Here is a 19,422-nt window from a genome sequence, read left to right on the forward strand (position 1 = left end):
AAATTAAAAAGGGCGCTAATCGTAATTTTTTTGTTTATACTACTTGTTACAAAATTGATTATTTTATTTCATGCATCTAATCTAATTTCAACTAATTTTTGGATATAGTTAAAAAATTGTCGAAAATATCAAAAGTGCCAAAATCAATCCTATCCTATCAAATACTAGCCCCGCCCACCCACTCTCTTTTTTCTTAGAGGGTATGTCATTTGCCAAAGTTAGTCTTAACTTAGCAAATATTAGCCCCGCCCACCCGCCCTCTGTTTTCTTGGAAGCTATGACATTTGCCAAAATCAATCTTATGTTAACAAGGACTAGCCCCGCCCTCCACCTCTTCTTATCATTTTAACGACTATTTTGATTTCAGTTCAGTATAAGAACATTCATTTCATTCAGATCGAATAAAATCAATCACTGAAAAGGAGATAGGGTGGGTGGGCGGAGCTAATTATGTTTTTCTGTCAAGTGGGAGTGGAAACTAATAATGGAATCTAGAATGTAAAAAAAGTAAAAAATAGCGCTAATCGTAACTTGTTTTGTTATACTATTTGCTACAAAATTGATTTCTTATTTCATGCACCTGACCTAACTTCAACTGATTTTTGGAGATAGTTGAAAAATGATCGAAAATATCAAATTTGCCAAAATCAGTCTTATTCTATCAAATACTAGCCCCGCATGTCCATTCTTTATTTGTTTAGGGGATATGTCATTTAGCAAAGTTAGTCTTATTTAGCAAATATTAGCCCCGCCCACCCTCCCTTTAGTTTCTTGGAAGGAATGACATTTGCCAAAGTCAATCTTATCTTAACAAGGACTAGCTCCAGTCCCGCCTACCCCCTTCACTCCTTCTCATTTTAACGACTATTTTGATTTCAGTTCAATATAAGAAGATTCATTTCATTCAGATCGAATAAAATCAATCACTGAAAACGAGACAGGGTGGGTGGGCGGAGCTAATTCTTTTCTTAAGTAAAAAACGGCACTAATCGTTACTTTTTTGGCATACTATTTGTTACAAAATTGATTTCTTATTTCATGCATCTGATCGAACTTCAAGTAATTTTCGGATATAGTTGAAAAATGATCGAAAATGTGAAAAGTACCAAAATCAGCCTTATCCTATGAAATACCAGCCCCGCCTGTCCACCCTTTATTTGTTTAGGGGATATGTCATTTGCCAAAATTGGTCTTATCTTAGCAAATATTAGCTCCGCCCACCCACCCTTCATTTTCTTGGAAGGAATGACATCTGCCAAAATCAATCTTATCTTAACAAGGATTAGCCTCGCCCTTCCCTCTTCTCATTTGAAAGACTATTTTTATTTCAGTTCAGTATAAGAACATTCATTTCATTCAGATCGAATAAAATCAATCTCTGAAAAGGAGACAGGGTGGGTGGGCGGGGCTAATTATGTTTTTCTGTCAAGTGGGAGTGGAAATTAATAATAGGATCTAGAATGTGAAAAAGTAAAAAGTAGCGCTAATCGTAACTTGTTTTGTTATACTATTTGCTACAAAATTGATTTCTTATTCATGCACCTGACCTAACTTCAACTAATTTTCGGACATAGCAGAAAAATGGTCGAAAATGTCAAACTTGCCAAAATCAGTCTTATCCCTATCAAATACTAGCTCCGCTCGTCCATCCTTTATTTGTTTAGGGGACATGTCATTTGTCAAAGTTAGTCTTATCTTAGCAAATATTAGCCCCGCCCACCCACCCTTCATTGTCTTGGAAGGAATGACATCTGCCAAGATTAATCTTATCTTAACAAGGTCTAGTCCCAGCCCCGCCTACCCACCCTTCTTCTCATTTTAACGACTATTTTTATTTCTGTTCAGTATAAGAACATTCATTTCATTCAGACCGAATAAAATCAATCACTAAAAAGGAGACAGGGTGGGTGGGCGGGGCTAATTATGTTCTTCTGTCGAGTGGGAGTGGAAACTATTAATAGAATCTAGGATGTAAAAAATTAAAAAAGGGCGCAAATCGTAACTTTTTTTTGTCATATTATTTGTTACAAAATTGAATTCTTATTTCATGGATCTGACCTAACTTAACTAATTTTCAGATATAGCTGAAAAATGGTCGAAAATGTCAAAAGTACCAAAATCAGTCTTATCCTATGAAGTATATACTGGCCCCGCTCGTCCATCCTTTATTTGTTTAGGGGATATGTCATTTGCCAAAGTTAATCTTATCTTAGCAAATATTAGCCCCGCCCACCCGCCCTCTATTTTCTTGGAAGCAATGACATTTGCCAAAATCAATCTTATGTTAACAAGGACTAGCCCCGCCCTCCACCTCTTCTTATCATTTTAACGACTATTTTGATTTCAGTTCAATATAAGAACATTCATTTCATTCAGATCGAATAAAATCAATTACTGAAAAGGAGACAGTGTGGGTGGGCGGGGCTAATTATATCTTCCTGTCGAGTGGGAGTGGGAACTAATAGAATCTAGAATGTGAAAAAAGTAAAAAAAAGCGTTAATCGTAATTTTTACTTCCCGAGCGTAACAGAACTCTCTTGTTTTACGTTTTCTCGACGTTTCATAACCTCTACTAGAGTACGAAATAGATCTCCCCTTTCCGTCTGAAGGAAGCTCTGTCGAAACAACTTTCGACCAATTTTTTAGAATATAAAATAATGTTTGGGGGTTCTTGGGTTTTATATTTGACTTGGATCCGTGTTTTTTAAATTTTTTGATGACTTTAAAATTATCTTAAGAGTCTGTTTTAGAATACTAACGAATCTTCGGAATCCCTCGTGCTGTTTTCTCTTTGAAAGAATTTGAAAAAACTCAGGGAACCCTTGTCATTTTGTTTTTGAAAGCGTTTGAAAATCTTGCTTGTCAAGAGTTTAAAGAATCACTTAGCAGTTTTTTTAAGAAAGTCGAAAATCTGTATTTCACTTTGTGTTTTTTAAATATGTAAAAGAATTTTAACTATTTCTGGTGTTCTTTGTTTTTGAAAGAGTTTGAAATGAATCTGGAGACATCTAGTACTTTTATTTAAGAATGTCCAAGAATCTCTAGAGGCGCTTGTCCTGTTTTTAAAAAAATAAAAAAAAAATCGGGGAATATTCAAAATTTTGCAAATCAAGATTTCGAAGAATCGAAGTACAGAAAATTCTGAAATCGAAAATTCGAAAAAGGAAAACTTGAAAATTCGAAATCGATTTTATTCCCTTGGTGTCTAAGGTAAAATTCAACACGGACTCATAAACTACGAGTTCGGGAGTATCTTATTTTATAAAATTTACGTAACATTACTAATGTAACTTTTGGAGATGACTTCAGTGGTGATAATTAGCCAAATTTTTATTAGCGTCTTACACGACAATCCTAGTACACACATAAAATTTTACAACAATCGGTCCATTCGACGATTTAAAACGAAACAAACTTCCACAAACTGCGCAATTTTTATTTAAAATTACAATAACAGCAATGATTTAATCAATCCCAAAATACAACAGCCATGATAAACTTTAACATTGCAAGTGATAATTAGAAAACTGTCTCGATCAATCTAGTTGCTTTGTAGTCACTGGAGTACCAATGGCTTCACTAAATTCAACTTCCCAAGAAAACAGTAAGCTTTCACACCGTCAAAAATTAATAGCAATCTTGGTCTTATTTCAGTTTTAGACTGCGAAAATGGTGTTTCCACTACACCCACACACACATACGACAAATGGATTACAGTAGTTGCAGTAGCCTTATTAATAGGAATTTTTGTCGGACTACTCTGCTACTACTGGACAAATTCATCCACGGATCAAGATGACAACGTCGGAAAAGAACTAATAATATACTTTCTACACAGATTCATCAAAGCACTAGTTTAATTAATAAGGCATATTTGTTTTGTTGTTTTATTATATTAAAATTTCTTGTTTTCTGGTTTTTTAAAAAATAAATCCTTTCAGTAATGTAGAAAAAACACCATGCGTCATGGGGCTTTACAAAAATTTGTGCTGATAGTGTGGACACCATTCTCCACAGACGAGCAGAAAACCGTAGTTAGTCGAACAGAAAAGACGTGTATGGTGTTCGAAGCCACTTACGTTTTAAAACTGGTATGTCGCATTTTGTTTGTTAAATTTTACCAAAAGAGCAAACCTACAATAAATTGTAGTAACCTGGTGAGTTTGTGGCACATTTATAAGGTAATTTTTGAGTATTTTAGTAGATTCGCGTTGCAGTTTAAATTATTATTATAGGGTTGTAAGTGTGAAATTAAAACTAGGACTAATTATTTTAAAAATGCTGAATAGTTTTTCTAAAGTTATAATTGGCATTTAATAACTGCTCATTCGAAAGTTTGAAAATAGTGAGTCGCTAATATTCGAAATTTCATGTAAACATTGATCCATTTTAAGAATGTGGAAGTTGTTATCAGTCAAATAAACATCATCGTGGAAACGGGAAGTGGTGTTTTATGCTTATTGTGTGTTATCAACCACTAGATTATAAAGTACTAAATGTGCTTACAAAATGTTTTTATTAAAAATAAAGGAAGTAGAAGTGAGTTTCGCTGAATCCTGAAAATTTATCAAAAAATAACAACACAGACGATAAACTTTAACACTGCTGTTAATAATTTAAAAAATGCGCAAATACCACATTCTGGTCAGGTTTCACTTTAGTTATGCTTGTTTAGAAATAAATATCCGCTTAACCACGTTACTAAAATGGCAACTGAAATTCAAATGGATTTACTGACTTCACCTTCAAAACATAATGGTTTTATTTTACTTATACTTAATTTCTCTTAACCACTAATTGCATGCAACTTATTCCTTTCAGTTTCAGAGTCTGGCAACTCTCGTCCACCCCAGTGCACATGCGAAAACTCCATGAAAATATTTGTAATAATCGCAATTGTTGCATTAGTAGCTATTAATTGTTATTATTTTATTATCACGGAACTGTAATAAAGAATAAATTTTACAATACATTATAACAATATTTAATACATACTTAGGTTAAATGTACGCATCCAATCGACTTTTAAGCATGTACGCTGTCGGAGCCATTGTTATAGTGTGTTCTGGAACTATTCTTGTGATGATGTTAATAAGAAATAAAGAAGTTAAAGGCAATGGATAAAACCAAGCCTGACAAAGTATATTAAATTTTTGGTCAATTTGTTGCATTTGACAGATTTGTTTACAGAACGTCAGTAGCTGACGACACTCTTATAACTGGAGGATCATCATTGAGAAGGACAAATGGGGTGGACGAGCGTCTTTGAATTGGTCTACACCTCTCATTCTTGAACATCCAACAAATTTTGTTATTACAATGCATACTGTTACTCCACAGTGTCACACTTTTCATGAATGCATGTAGTACCAGAATTCGATCTCTCCAAATTCAACATGTCGGCACAGGAGCGAGTCCTGATATAAGGTACAATTTTGTGGTAGGAGGAGACGGCAATGCGTACGTGGGAAGAGGGTGGGATATGAAAAACGCCGAACAATCAGATTCCATCACAATCAGTTTTATAGGACATTACGTTTTTGATTACTTAACGCCCGAAATGATCGACATTACGAAGAAGCTTATAAACATAGGGGTTGAAAAGGGGAAACTCGCTAAAGATTACAAGCTGGTGGCTCACAACCAAACATTTCCTACTATAAGCCCTGGCCCACATGTTTACGAAGTGATCAAAAACTGGCCACATTTTGACCCCGCGAGGTACTTTGATTTGTAGATCTGTTATTTGTGACGTTCTGTTTTATCAGATTTTATTGTGATTGCTTGTTGGTATAGACTAAAAGTCAACGAACGCGGAAGTGCTAGTCATAAAAATGTGCTGTAAACGTACCTAGTGTTGTAAATTGGTAGGTGGTAAATAATTTTTAGTTACGTACTCAGTTCGTAATCTTAGAAGTAGATATTGTACGTGAAAATGTATTTGTTACGAAATTTGTTAAAACTCTGATTTTAATACGAGGGCATTGTAAATATCTGCTCAGAGTTATAAATCAGTCCACAAATATATGTACCTTAATCAAGGTTTTTCTTACAGGGTGTTAATGGTCACGGATCCAAATTTCTGCTAATTGTTTAGAAGGGAATAATTTTAAACATTAATAAACAAGAAGAATATCTTCCAGCAGGTGGAAGTCCGTCCGAAAAGGTTAAAAAAGTTCTAAGTCTATTCCATATATGTGTAAAAATCGTCATCATCAGCCGGTTAAAAGCTACAACTAATTAAACTCACAAAAATTTTTACCACATTTTGATGTGGGAAGCAAACTGTAATTTTAAAATTCGAAAATCGTGATTAGTTTTTGAAAGAATCTTCGGGTTAAATATGGTTAAATAATGGTATGACGTCATGTTCAAAATTTATAATAATGTTTTTTTTAATTTCATAGGATAAGACACTCCTGCACTTGTGGTGTGTGAATCCGTGTCGACTTTTCACCCTAAACACCCAGACTTTTTGCAAAAAATTCCAAATCGAATAACAGTACTTTGCAATATAAATTTGAAACTGCAAAACTGAATTCCCTCAAATCTTCTAAGTATTTTAAGGTAATCGTAATCATGGTAAACGGTTAAGCAAAATTTTTCCGAAAAAATTCTATCCAAAATATACAAATTATGATGAATCTATACTTGTGATTTATCATTGCATCAAAAGTTTTTAAATTTCTTATCTAGGGTGACTCATCAAAATTAATGAAAGAGTCAACTTATTTTTTTGATTAAATCGCAAACGGTTCACTATGTTTTCCCGAAAATTTGGGAATGCAATACTGTTATCATTAGTACTACACTGTACCTATGCAAAGTGATACAATATTGATTTCTTATTTCATGCACATGCTCGAAAATGTCAAACTTGCCAAAATCAATCCTATCCTATCAAATATTATTAAGTACTAGCCCCGCCCACCCACCCTCTACTTTCTTGGAAGGTATGACCTTTGCCAAAATCAATCTTATCTTAACAAGGACTAGCCCCGCTCACCCCCCCCCCCCCCACTTCTCATAATAATGTTATTTTTATTTCTGTTCAGTATAAGAACATTCATTTCATTCAAATAGAATGAGAAGAGAATAAAATTAATCACTGAAAAGGAGACAGGGTGGGTGGGCGGGGCTAATTATGTTTTTCTGTCGAGTGGGAGTGGAAACTAATAATAGAATCTAGGATCTAGAAAAGTAAAAAACAACGCTAATTGTAACTTACTTGCTACAAAATTGATTTCTTACTTTCATGCATCTGACCTAACTTCAACTAATTTTTCGATATAGTTGAAAAATGGTCGAAAATGTCAAAAGTACCAAAATCAGTCTTATCCTATCAAATACTAGCCCCGCCCACCCATCCGTTATTTGCTTAGAGGGTATGTCATCTGCCAAAGTTAGTCTTACCTTAACAAGTATTAGCCCCGCCCACCCGCCCTCTATTTTCTTGGAAGGAATGACATTCGCCAAAATCAATCTTATCTTAACAAGGACTAGCCCCGCCCACCTCCAATCTTCTCATTTTAACGACTATTTTTATTTCTGGTCAGTATAAGAAAATTCATTTCATTCAGATCGAATAAAATCAATCACTGAAAAGGAGACAGGCTGGGTGGGCGGGGCTAATTATATCTTTCTCTACAGTGGGAGTGGAAACTAATAGTAGAATCTAGGATATGAAAAATTAAAAAAGGGCGCTAATCGTAGCTTTTTTTTGTTATACTATTTGTTACAAAATTGATTTTTTATTTCATATATCTGACCTAACTTCAACTAATTTTCGGATATAGTTGAAAAATGGTCGAAAATGTCAAAAGTGCCAAAATCAGTCTTATCCTGTCAAATACTAGCCCCGCCCGCCCACACTCAATTTCTTAGAGGGTATGTCATTTGCCAAAGTTAGTCTTATCTTAGCAAGTATTAACCCCACCCACCCGCCCTCTATTTTTTTGGAAGCTATGACATTTGCCAAAATCTTAACAAGTACTAGCCCCGCCCATCCACTCCTTCCTCCCATTATAATGATTATTTTTTTTTGTTCAGTATAAGATCATTCACTTCATTCAGATTAGATAAAATGAATCACTGAAAAGGAGACAGGGTGGGTGGGCGGGGCTAATTACGTCTTTCTGTCGAGTGGGAGTGGAAACTAATAATAGAATTTAGAATGTGAAAAAGTAAAAAATAGCGCTAATCGTAACTTGTTTTGTTATAATATTTGCTACAAAATTGATTTCTTTTTCATGCACCTGCCCTAACTTCAACTAATTTTCGGACATAGCAGAAAAATGGTCGAAAATGTCAAACTTGCCAAAATCAGTCTTATCCTATCAAACACTAGCCCCGCCCGCCCACCCTCTATTTTCTAAGAAGGTATGTCATTTACCAAAGTTAGTCGTATCTTAGCAAATATTAGCCCCACCCACCCGCCCTTTATTTTCTTGGAAGAAATGACATTTGCCAAAGTCAATATTATCTTAACAAGGACTAGCTCCAGTCCCGCCTACCCCCTTCACTCCTTCTCATTTTAACGACTATTTTGATTTCAGTTCAGTATAAAAACATTCCATCCATTCAGATCAAATAAAATCAATCACTGAAAACGAGACAGGGTGGGTGGGCGGGGCTAATTATGTTCTTAAGTAAAAAACGGCACTAATAGTAACTTTTTTGTCATACTCTTTGATACAAAATTGATTTCTTATTTCATGCATCCAATCTAACTTCAACTAATTTTATCAAAAGTGCCAAAAATCAGTCTGATCCTATGAAATACTAGCCCCGCCCGTCCAGCCTTTATTTGTTTGGGGGGTATGTCATTTGCCAAAAGTGGTCTTATCTTAGCAAATATTAGCGATGTAACTAATGATCGACATTACAAAGAAGCTTATATAGGGGTCGAAAAGGGGAAACTCGCTAAAGATTACAAGCTGGTAGCTCACAACCAAACATATGCTACTATAAGCCCTGGCCCACATGTTTACGAAGTGATCAAAAACTGGCCACATTTTGACCCCGCGAGGTATTTTGATTTGTAGATCTCTTATTTGTGACGTTCTGTTTTATCAGATTTTATTGTGATTGCTTGTTGGTATAGACTAAAAGTCAACGAACGCGGAAGTGCTAGTCATAAAAATGTGCTCTAAACGTACCTAGTGTTGTAAATTGGTAGGTGGTAAATAATTTTTAGTTACGTACTTACTTCGTAATCTTAGAAGTAGATATTGTACGTGAAAATGTATTTGTTACGAAATTTGTTAAAACTCTGATTTTAATACGAGGGCATTGTAAATATCTGCTCAGAGTTATAAATCAGTCCACAAATATATGTACCTTAATCAAGGTTTTGTTAGTATTTTCTTACAGGGTGTTAATGGTCACGGATCCAAATTTCTGCTAACTGTTTAGAAGGGAATAATTTTAAACATTAATAAACAAGAAGAATATCTTCCAGCAGGTGGAAGTCCGTCCGAAAAGGTTAAAAAAGTTCTAAGTCTATTCCATATATGTGTAAAAATCGTCATCATCAGCCGGTTAAAAGCTACAACTAATTAAACTCACAAAAATTTTAACCACATTTTGATGTGGGAAGCAAACTGTAATTTTAAAATTCGAAAATCGTGATTAGTTTTTGAAAGAATCTTCGGGTTAAATATGGTTATAAATAATGGTATGACGTCACGTTCAAAATTTATAATAATGTTTTTTTTAATTTCATAGAATAAGACACTCCTGCACTTGTGGTATGTGAATCCGTGTCGACTTTTCACCCTAAACACCCAAACTTTTTGCAAAAAATTCCAAATCGAATAACAGTACTTTGCAATATAAATTTGAAACTGCAAAACTGAATTCCCTCAAATCTTCTAAGTATTTTAAGGTAATCGTAATCATGGTAAACCGTTAAGCAAAATATTTCCGAATAAATCCTATCCAAAATATGCAAATTATGATGAGTCTATACTTGTGATTTATAATTGCATCAAAAGTTTTTAAATTTCTTATCTAGGGTGACTCATCAAAATTAATGAAAGAGTCAACTTATTTTTTTGATTAAATCGGAAACGGTTCACTATGTTTTCCCGAAAATTTGGGAATGCAATACTGTTATCAATAGTACTACACTGTACCTATCCAAAGTGATACAATATTGATTTCTTATTTCATGCACCGGACTTAACTTCAACTAATTTTCGGACATGGCGGAAACATGGTCGAAAATGTCAAACTTGCCAAAATCAATCCTAATCCTATCAAATATTATTAAGTACTAGCCCCGCCCACCCACCCTCTACTTTCTTGGAAGGTATGACCTTTGCCAAAATCAATCTTCCCGTTCTCATAATAATGTTATTTTTATTTCTGTTCAATATAAGAACATTCATTTTATTCAAATAGAATGAGAAGAGAATAAAATTAATCACTGAAAAGGAGACAGGGTGGGCGGGGCTAATTATGATTTTCTCTCGAGTGGGAGTGGAAACTAATAATAGAATCTAGGATCTAGAAAAGTAAAAAACAACGCTAATTGTAACTTACTTGCTACAAAATTGATTTCTTACTTTCATGCATCTGACCTAACTTCAACTAATTTTCCGATATAGTTGAAAAATGGTCGAAAATGTCAAAAGTACCAAAATCAGTCTTATCCTATCAAATACTAGCCCCGCCCGCCAATCCTTTATTTGTTTAGAGAGTATGTCATCTGCCAAAGTTAGTCTTATCTTAACAAGTATTAGCCCCGCCCACCCGCCCTCTATTTTCTTGGAAGGAATGACATTTGCCAAAATCAATCTTATCTTAACAAGGACTAGCCCCGCCCACCTCCAATCTTCTCATTTTAACGACTATTTTTATTTCTGGTCAGTATAAGAAAATTCATTTCATTCAGATCGAATAAAATCAATCACTGAAAAGGAGACAGGGTGGGTGGGCGGGGCTAATTATATCTTTCTCTACAGTGGGAGTGGAAACTAATAGTAGAATCTAGGATATGAAAAATTAAAAAAGGGCGCTAATCGTAGCTTTTTTTTGTTATACTATTTGTTACAAAATTGATTTTTTATTTCATACATCTGACCTAACTTCAACTAATTTTCGGATATATACACTCAATTTCTAAGAAGGTATGTCATTTACCAAAGTTAGTCGTATCTTAGCAAATATTAGCCCCACCCACCCGCCCTTTATTTTCTTGGAAGAAATGACATTTGCCAAAGTCAATATTATCTTAACAAGGACTAGCTCCAGTCCCGCCTACCCCCTTCACTCCTTCTCATTTTAACGACTATTTTGATTTCAGTTCAGTATAAAAACATTCCATCCATTCAGATCAAATAAAATCAATCACTGAAAACGAGACAGGGTGGGTGGGCGAGGCTAAATATGTTCTTAAGTAAAAAACGGCACTAATCGTAACTTTTTTGTCATACTCTTTGCTACAAAATTGATTTCTTATTTCATGCATCCAATCTAACTTCAACTAATTTTCGGATATAGTTGAAAAATGATCGAAAATATCAAAAGTGCCAAAATCAGTCTTACCCTATGAAATACTAGCCCCGCCCGTCCATCTTTTATTTGTTTAGGGGATATGTCATTTGCCAAAGTTGGTCTTATCTTAGCAAATATTATTCCCGCCCACCCACCCTTCATTTTCTTGGAAGGAATGACATTTGCCAAAGTCTATCTTATCTTAACAAAGACTAGCCCGAGCCCCGTCTACCCCCTTCTCTCCTTCTCATTTTAACGACTATTTTGGTTTCAGTTCAGTATACAAACATTCATTTCATTCAAATCGAATAAAATCAATCACTGAAAACGAGACAGGGTGGGTGGGCGGGGCTAATTATGTTCTTAAGTAAAAAATGGCACTAATCGTAACTTTTTTTGTCATACTATTTGCTATAAAAATTATTTCTTATTTCATGCAACTGACTTAACTTCAACTAATTTTCGGATATAGTTGAAAAATGGTCGAAAATATCAAAAGTGGCAAAATCAGTCTTATCCTATCAAATATTAGCCCCGTTCGCCCACCCTCTATTTTCTTAGAGGGTATATTTGCCAAAGTTAGTCTTATCTCAACAAGTGTTAGCCCCGCCCACCCACCCTCTATTTTCTTGGAAAGTATGACCTTTGCCAAAATCAATCTGATCTTAACAAGGACTAGCCCCGCCCATCCCACACCTCCACTTCTCATTTTAATGTTATTTTTATTTCTGTTCAGTATAAGAACATTCATTTCATTCAGATAGAATGAGAAGAGAATAAAATTAATCATTGAAAAGGAGACAGGGTGGGTGGGCGGGGCTAATTATGTTTTTCTGTCGAGTGAGAGTGGAAATTAATAATGGAATCTAGGATCTAGAAAAGTAAAAAACGGCGCTAATTGTAACTTACTTGCTATAAAATTGATTTCTTACTTTCATGCATCTGACATAACTTCAACTAATTTTCGGATATAGTTGAAAAATGGTCGAAAATGTCAAAAGTACCAAAATCAGTCCTATCCTATCAAATACTACCTCTGCCCGCCTACACTTAATTTTCTTAGAGAATATGTCATTTGCCAAAGTTAGTCGTATCTTAGCAAATATTAGCCACGCCCACCCGCCCTTTTGTTATTCTAACGACTATTTTGATTTCAATTCAGTATAAGAATATGCATGTCGTTCAGACCGAATAAAATCAATCACTGAAAAGGAGACGGGGTGGGTGGGTGGGACTAATTATGTTTTTTCTCGCCAGTGGGAGTGGAAACTAAAATTAGAATCTAGGATGTGAAAAAGTAAAAAACGGCGCTAATCGCAACTTTTTTTGTTATACTATTTATTACAAAATTGATTTCTTATTTAATGCATCTGACCTAACGTCATCTAATTTTCGGATATGGTTGAAAAATGGTCGAAAATGTCAAAAGTGCCAAAATCAATTCTATCTTATCAAATACTAGCCCCGCCCGCCCACCCTCTTTTTTCTTAGAGGACATGTCATTTGCCAAAGTTAGTCTTATCTTGGCAAATATTAGCCCCGCCCACCCGTTATTTTCTTGGAAGGAATGACATTTACCAAAATCAATCTTATCTTAACAAGGACTAGCCCCGCCCACCCCCCTCTTCTCATTTTAACGACTATTTTTATTTCTGGTCAATACAAGAACATTCATATCATTCAGACCGAATAAAATCAATCACTGAAAAGGAGACAGGCTGGGTGGGCGGGGCTAATTATATCTTTCTGTCGAGTAGGAGTGGAAACTAATAATAGAATTTAGAATGTGAAAAAGTAAAAAATAGCGCTAATTGTAACTTGTTTTGTTATAATATTTGCTACAAAATTGATTTCTTTTTCATGCACCTGACCTAAGTTCAACGAATTTTCGGACATAGCAGAAAAATGGTCGAAAATGTCAAACTTGCCAAAATCAGTCTTATCCTATCAAATACTAGCCCGGCCCGCCCACCCTCTATTTTCTAAGAAGGTATGTCATTTACCAAAGTTAGTCTTACTTACTTACTTACTTTATTGACGGAAAAATATCCTTAAACAATACAAAGAAAAAATAATAAAATCACATGAGAATGTTACAATATTTTTAAAATAAGATTTGCCTTAACTTAGTTTGAAATTTAGGAAAAGTATCTGAATAAAAATCAATTCTGCTATAAATAGAATTACAAGTAAATAATATATTATTAAGTGGTGAAAACAACAAATAATTTGTATAATTGAATTTAATGTAGAACAAGGGAGCTTGTCTAACATTGAACTGAGGAACATAGAAGTTAATAGAATTAAGAATGTCAGAATCGCACATATTGTTTAAAAGTTTATACATAAAACAAATTTTGTAAAAATCACGACGTACACTTAATAAAGACAAACCCAAATAAGATTTACTAAGACTAGTAGAATGAGAGACCTTAAGTGGTAATTTGAACAAAATAGATTTGACAAACTTATTTTGAATGCGTTCAATTCTATTCTTATGTATCTGATATATAGGATCCCACAGTATGCACCCATATTCCAAAACTGAACGGACCAATGATGAATATAATACTAGACAAGTACGAATATCATTAAAATCATGACAGTATCTCTTTATACACCCTAATACTTTATTAGCTTTTGAAACAATATATTCGCAATGCAAGACAAAGGATAATTTGCTGTCTAAAATGATACCAAGGTCTTTTACGGAAGAAACAACTTTTAAGGAATTGTTGTCAATAGCATAACACGGAATTGATGCCAGAATTTTACGACTAAAACATATTACTTGACATTTACTATAATTTAATTTCATTAAGTTATCCTTACACCACAATGAGAGAGAATCTAAGTCGCTTTGCAGTAAAAACATATCGTTACTATCCCTAATAGTTTTAAATATTTTTAAATCATCAGCAAACAGGCTAAAATTACATTTGAGTATATTAGACACATCATTTATATAAATGGAAAAGAGCAAAGGCCCGAGAATTGACCCCAGAGGTAATAATCTGCGAAGACGAGAAGCAATTTTTGAATTTCACAATCTGAGATCGATTATCAAGGTAACTAGTAAACCATAGAAGTCGTATCTTAGCAAATATTAGCCCCCCCCACCGACCCTTTATTTTCTTGGAAGAAATGACATTTGCCAAAGTCAATCTTATCTTAACAAGGTCTAGCTCCAGTCCCGCCTACCCCCTTCCCTCCTTCTCATTTTAACGACTATTTTGATTTCAGTTCAGTGTATAAGAACATTAATTTCATTCAGATCGAATAAAATCAATCACTGAAAACGAGACAGGGTGGGTGGGCGGGGCTAATTATGTTCTTAAGTAAAAAACGGCACTAATCCTAACTTTTTTGTCATACTCTTTGATACAAAGTTGATTTCTTATTTCATGCATCCAATCTAACTTCAACTAATTTTCGGATATAGTTGAAAAATGATCGAAAACATCAAAAGTGCCAAAATCAGTCTTATCTATGAAATACCAGCCCCGCCCGTCCATCCTTTATTTGTTTGTCATTTGCCAAAGTTGGTCTTATCTTAGCAAATATTAGCCCCGCCCACCCACCCTTTATTTTCTTGGAAGAAATGACATTTGCCAAAGTCAATCTTATCTTAACAAGGTCTAGCTCCAGTCCCGCCTACCCCCTTCCCTCCTTCTCATTTTAACGACTATTTTGATTTCAGTTCAGTGTAAGAACATTCATTTCATTCAGATCGAATAAAATCAATCACTGAAAACGAGACAGGGTGGGTGGGAGGGGCTAATTATGTTCTTAAGTAAAAAACGGCACTAATCGTAACTTTTTTGTCATACTCTTTGCTACAAAATTGATTTCTTATTTCATGCATCCAATCTAACTTCAACTAATTATCGGATATAGTTGAAAAATGATCGAAAACATCAAAAGTGCCAAAATCAGTCTTATCCTATGAAATACTAGCCCCGCCCGTCCATCCTTTATTTGTTTGTCATTTGCCAAAGTTGGTCTTATCTTAGCAAATATTAGCCCCGCCCACCCACCCTTTATTTTCTTGGAAGAAATGACATTTGCCAAAGTCAATCTTATCTTAACAAGGTCTAGCTCCAGTCCCGCCTACCCCCTTCCCTCCTTCTCATTTTAACGACTATTTTGATTTCAGTTCAGTGTAAGAACATTCATTTCATTCAGATCGAATAAAATCAATCACTGAAAACGAGACAGGGTGGGTGGGAGGGGCTAATTATGTTCTTAAGTAAAAAACGGCACTAATCGTAACTTTTTTGTCATACTCTTTGCTACAAAATTGATTTCTTATTTCATGCATCCAATCTAACTTCAACTAATTATTATCGGATATAGTTGAAAAATGATCGAAAACATCAAAAGTGCCAAAATCAGTCTTATCCTATGAAATACTAGCCCCGCCCGTCCATCCTTTATTTGTTTGTCATTTGCCAAAGTTGGTCTTATCTTAGCAAATATTAGCCCCGCCCACCCACACTTTATTTTCTTGGAAGAAATGACATTTGCCAAAATCAATCTTTTCTTAACAAGGTCTAGCTCCAGTCCCGCCTACCCCCTTCCCTCCTTCTCATTTTAACGACTATTTTGATTTCAGTTCAGTTTAAGAACATTCATTTCATTCAGATCGAATAAAATCAATCACTGAAAACGAGACAGGGCGGGTGGGCGGGGCTAATTATGTTCTTAAGTAAAAAACGGCACCAATCGTAACTTTTTTATCACGCTTTTATTAGCTTGGGTTGTATGTAACGGAATCTTTGAGCTTAATTTTCATCGGTTTCTAAAAGTCTGATCATCTTGAAACTTTGCACACGTCTCAAGGATCGATGACAATGCAATAATTTGATAACAGTTTCCCATTATCCTTATTAGGACCGCCAGGATTTATAAATTCTTTTATGGATCCTGTGTAGTGGAGTAAAAGAGATAAAGCTAGCGCGCGATCTGCGCATGCCTGTAGTATCTGGTTTACTCTTCGTTGTAATAATTATAGTCTTGATTAAAATACAAATAACGGATATTAAATGAAAAAAACAAAAACGGACTTTTAATTAACTAAACGTGTGCAAATAAAATGGCTGATCGCATCTTAATTGTGTCAGTATATACCACGGTTATCTCTCTCCGTGTCGATTATACCGATCTATACCGATTATTTCTGTTTCAAGGACAATTTCTGCATAGCTTTGGTTTTACAGTCGGTAAAGAAGGAATTAATTATAATTAAAACATATCTAATCATGAATTCTCACCAACTTAAATAAAGATAACAAATTTTGATTCAGAAATACAAACATGGAGGAAAATTAACTATTTGGGGGGTAAAACTAACCACAATGATGAATTGTGTCCCGTTGGTCCGTGAGGGCGATTGATTTCGAACTAATTCCCGTTGATCGATCATACGGAGACCACTGAGTGGTTCTTTCTAGAAAAATCTAAATAAGTAATTAATTCCCCAATTTATGAATTTGTCGCAGACTAAAAAATGAAAAATAAATAATAGTTTAAAAAACTAAAAAAACACGCTTTTATTGCTAATCGAACTAAAAACTAGAAAATAATTTTTAATGACAGAGTTTAATATTACAGTAGTAGAAGATCAAACAATCAATCATAATAAATCACCTCAAATTAAAATTATAATAAAATTTAAGTTATTAACAGAATAATTCAATTCAGAGTAAAAAGCGTGGGGTGCATTTTACTGCGGTTCATAACTATCCTCTCATAGATAGTTGCCAATAGAATGATTGTAATATTTAAAATATCAAGCACCCCACGCTTTTTACTCTGAATTGAATTATTCTGTTAATAACTTAAATTTTATTATAATTTTAATTTGAGGTGATTTATTATGATTGATTGTTTGATCTTCTACTACTGTAATATTAAACTCTGTCATTAAAAATTATTTTCTAGTTTTTAGTTCGATTAGCAATAAAAGCGTGTTTTTTTAGTTTTTTAAACTATTATTTATTGTCATACTCTTTAATACAAAATTGATTTCTTATTTCATGCATCCAATCTAACTTCAACTAATTTTATCAAAAGTGCCAAAATCAGTCTTATCCTATGAAATACTAGCCCCGCCCGTCCAGCCTTTATTTGTTTGGGGGGTATGTCATTTGCCAAAAGTGGTCTTATCTTAGCAAATATTAGCGATGTAACTAATGATCGACATTACAAAGAAGCTTATAAAAATAGGGGTCGAAAAGGGGAAACTCGCTAAAGATTACAAGCTGGTAGCTCACAACCAAACATATGCTACTAAGTATAAGCCCTGGCCCACATTTTGACCCCGCGAGGTATTTTGATTTGTAGATCTGTTATTTGTGACGTTCTGTTTTATCAGATTTTATTGTGATTGCTTGTTAGTATAGAATAAAAGTGCTGTAAACGTACCAGAATTGTAAATTGGTAGATGAAATCACATTTTTAGTTAAAAATTTAGTTTTTATTTTTAGGAATGGATATTGATTGTAATTAAGTTTTTGTTAATGTAAAACATGACAAAAACTTCAAAAACTGCGCAATTATTATTTAAAATTTCAGTAACAGCAACGATTTAATTGATCCAAAAATACAACAGACATGATAAACTTTAACATTGCAAGTGATAATTAATAAAATCTCATATAAAAACATTTCGAGCAGTCTGTCACTGCGGTAGTCGAAGTCCCGATGGCTTTGTTAAATTCACCGTCCCAGGATAATGGTAAGTTTTGTGACCACCAGAAATTGATAGAAATCTTGTTTTGGATATTTTAGCACTTAAATATTTCAGTTTTAGAATGTGAAAATGGTCTGCCTACTGCATCCAAGCAAGCGTCCGACAAATGGACCTCAATAGCTGCAGCACTCGTAGTTGCACTAATAGTAGGTGTTCTTGTCGGACTGCTCTGTTACTACTGGGACTCGATAAATCTATTTTCGGATAATAAAGACGGTGAGAGTGGTGAAGATGATGACAACGAGTTACTAATATTCACACTATTCAAATTGTTGAAATCAGTAGAGTGATTGTTTTTGTTATTGTTTTATTATTTTATTTTAACTTGTTTTACTTGCTTCAGCTTTGATGTATTAATTTTCGTATGTATAGAATAACAAATAAAATTTTAATAAATTGGTCGAAAGTTACTTCCACAGGACTTTCCTGGTCCCTAAAATACAGTCCAACAAATCCCGTTTTTTTGATGTAAAATATCAAAAATTTGTAGTCACCTTTCTTTGCAAACATATTAGGCAAAAGTTCGATGAGATACAGCACTCATCATAATTTGTCTGATAATTCCCATCAATGATTTGATGACGTCAGATCATTTGTCATCCAACTTCGAAAATTATTTTTGCTTCATTTCGTCGAAAAATCCTACCATTTTTCCAAAATCGCCAACTGAGAAATTTTAGAATTTAAAAAAAAATTGACGTTCAAACCCAATATTTTCAAAATTTTGGTCAGGGACCATAAACACGTCACATTTTTCAAATGGGCACGTCCAGATCTATATTACAGAATTTTTTATGGACTTTTAACCCACTTTTTCGAAAGCTCAATTTTTCAAAATGTGAAATTTTTGGCAATTTTTCGACCACCTCCAAAAATTAGCTAAGACATTTTTTGAAGAATTCAGCACCTAGAAGTGATCTTAGGCTTCATTTCTTAGAAAATTTCAACCATTTTTAGGATTACTAAAAAAATTTGGTTTTCACGCCGAATATTTCGAAAATCTTTTTTCTAGAACAATAAAATCTTCATATTTTTCGACTTCGTACATTGAGATCTATGTCTCAAAATTTGTTATAGATTTTCTGTAATCTTTTCAAAAACCTCAATTTTTCAATACTCCCCCCCATGGAATTTTTTATCATTTTTCAACCACCTTTGAAAATTATCTA

The 19,422-nt window shown here is 34.1% G+C and overlaps 2 long non-coding RNA genes across 2 annotated transcripts; both read left to right on the forward strand.

Annotated features, from left to right (window-relative positions):
* Positions 1 to 3,495: 3,495 nt before the first annotated feature.
* LOC135127650 (uncharacterized) lies at positions 3,496 to 5,354 on the forward strand. The gene is made up of 4 exons (XR_010280255.1): positions 3,496 to 3,604; positions 3,655 to 4,091; positions 4,822 to 5,140; positions 5,191 to 5,354. It is a non-coding gene; the product is annotated as an uncharacterized LOC135127650 (long non-coding RNA).
* A 12,695-nt stretch (positions 5,355 to 18,049) lies between these two features.
* On the forward strand, positions 18,050 to 18,651 carry LOC135128282 (uncharacterized). Its single transcript, XR_010280359.1, has 2 exons — positions 18,050 to 18,238; positions 18,308 to 18,651. It is a non-coding gene; the product is annotated as an uncharacterized LOC135128282 (long non-coding RNA).
* Positions 18,652 to 19,422: the final 771 nt, after the last annotated feature.

This window comes from Zophobas morio, unplaced genomic scaffold, assembly GCF_036711695.1.
Source record: "Zophobas morio isolate AGI-343-1 ecotype UQ-CSIRO unplaced genomic scaffold, CSIRO_AGI_Zmor_V1 ptg000012l, whole genome shotgun sequence".
NCBI classification, from domain to species: domain Eukaryota; kingdom Metazoa; phylum Arthropoda; class Insecta; order Coleoptera; family Tenebrionidae; genus Zophobas; species Zophobas morio.